Below are 2533 nucleotides of genomic sequence, written 5' to 3' on the forward strand. Positions count from 1 at the left end.
CCCCCAAGCCCATCAATAGTTCTCTTGACTTGCTCCCAGTCATGGTCACGAGGGGACCACGGAGAGATGATGACTCAGCCCAATTCATCGCTACAATGGAAAAACCCAGTCACCTGTCCTCCTGGCAGCAGGACTGGAGCTGCCTCTGCATCTGAAAGGGCAGCAAGCCACACTGTTCTCAAGGTCCTTTTGTCTTTCACCTGATGAAAAAACATGGAAGATCAAATCATGAAGAAGTGTCAGTGGCTGACACTGAGGATATATAGTATGGTATGAATCTCAGAGACCAGAGACTTGGGTCTTTCCATCCTAGGCTCTGAGTTAAGTGTCCATGTGTACCATCTCATAACACTTTCACAAGTCCTTTGTTATCTTAAGTGGGCACTGTTCACTCTTTTGGCCACCAGTATCCACCATATCCTACCCATGGGGCAGAGACCACCTCCCACTATAGAACTGAGAACATCTCTTTCCAACCTCCCTTGCAGCTTTTGTAGTGGACATGACTGACTCCTCCAATCAGATATCCCCCTCTGGACCATCAGTGAGAAACTAGGGGCATAAACAAGGCAACCCTACAGGGAATCCACTCTGGTGAGGATAATGACAGAGGCAGCAATAACTACCACTGGTCTTGGAGGCAGCTGGTGTCCAGATGACAGTGTCCAGAGTCTGCATCCATGGGCAGCACAGACTGCAGTGTTCGTGCCCAGGTACTAGAGTGGTGATGTGAACACCAGACAAAGGCTGCTGTGTCAGGTGGGGAGATCACAAGAGCTGCCCACCCTCCTTTTCTGCTTAAGTGAGCCAGAGTAGGCTTCCGATTCTTGCAGCTAATGCCATGGCTGGTAAATTAGCCCAACTACACAGTAAAGGTAGGCTCTTCATCTCCAGCCTAAGTACAGGCCAACCAATATTTTCCTGCCCATTTTGCAAAGCAGTGACTTGTGAAGCATCTTTCTAGAACTATGAATATGGCAGGGGCCTTTCTAAAGAGGCCTTTTATCCTAGGCAATAGTTTGGCCCTTGTAATGATCTGCTTTCCTGTGTTAAAAACCCCACCATCCCCACCCCCACCCCCAAGAGCACACATGCTCCACAGGGAGCTGAAGAGGAAGGGAGACCCTGGGACAAGGAACCTAGATCTCAAGCTTCTGGTGACTCAGCAGTGACCCTTTCTGCCTGGCATGACTGACTCCTCCTGAAGAAGCCAGGCTCCTTGTTCTCCCTGCATACGAGCTTGATGCAACAGCTCGAATTTCTTCATCACCTAGTAAGTCTCCACTTTCAAGGGTTCAAATCTGAAATCTGACCCACCAGAATGCTCACTTGGAGTTCATGAATTACTTGAGCCTAGAGGATTGTCTGCCCTAGTTCAAGGTGCTTTTAGCCACCCAGACAGATATGCCATAGTGTAACTTGCCAGATACCGCACGGCTAGTAAACTGTAGATCCAGCTTGCGCTTTTAAGGACTGGCTCCTGACTGCGGTGCAATGAACCACGACCTAATACTAGAGGGAAGAAGTTTCAGAGGAGAGGCTTGCCCTATCCTCACCACTGACCTTCCCCTGACCCCCTTACAAAGGAAGACTTTGAGATCTAGGGATTTCCCCAAGGTGGGGAAGCCAAGCTTGTGCCTCTTACGTGGGTGGTACTTGGGGGCACCCTCAAGGAGCACAAAACTGTAACCCAAGCATCAACAAAGGCTCCCCCGTTTGAGGCCACCAAAACCTTACCAGCTTCCTCGGCCAGCAGGTTGGTTAATTTGCTGCCACCCAGAGCTAAAAACCAGGACCTCATCCCAGACCAATGCAGACAAAGGTCGTCAAAGGGAGAGGAGGTGCTGCAGGCTCTTCTTAATCTCTCACCTTACTGCCATCCTGAACTTTCAAGATGACCTGGTGTAACACTTTGCTTCTGCACAAGAAGGCTGGAATCCAGGGAGAGGCAGAGCCCCACCCCAGGTCACTGCTCCAGCCCTCATTTTAAGCTGTCTTGCCTAAATAAATATTTTTGGGTTACCAGAGTTCCGTAATTCCTAGAAAGGGCTCCATACAGAGCCTGTGGTCCTCACTCTTGAGTGGCAGGGCGAACCAGAGGAAGAAGTCTTCCTGCCCGCTCTCTCACTGAGATATGGAGAGCGAATGGGGAGGAGCAGGACCTGGCCATACTCTAGTCGGGACTCTCCAGGCCAGAGAGAACACCTTCTCCGGAGTCAGCACGCCATCCCCAAGGAGACCAGTAGGCTCTGAAAATGAGGTGGGAAGGACGATGTCTCTGGGAACCCCGAGCCTCGGTTCTTCCCGGCCTCGTGACTTTTCTCTAGCGGCGCCTAGGTGGTGACGGGTGGGGCCTGGCGGCAGGGGCAGGGAGACAAGGCGGTAGGGTGGGGGGAGGCCCTACAGGGCCGAGGTTCCCTGTTCCTTCCGGAGTTCACACAAAGACTGAAGCCGAGGCCGCCCCCCTCCCCGAGAGTCAGACGCCTGGCGGCTGCAGAAGCACGGGAGGGGCGGGAGGGACGGCGCGCTGCAG

This window comes from Fukomys damarensis, unplaced genomic scaffold (assembly GCF_012274545.1).
Source record: "Fukomys damarensis isolate Sample0158 unplaced genomic scaffold, DMR_v1.0_HiC HiC_scaffold_32, whole genome shotgun sequence".
Taxonomy (NCBI): Eukaryota; Metazoa; Chordata; class Mammalia; order Rodentia; family Bathyergidae; genus Fukomys; species Fukomys damarensis.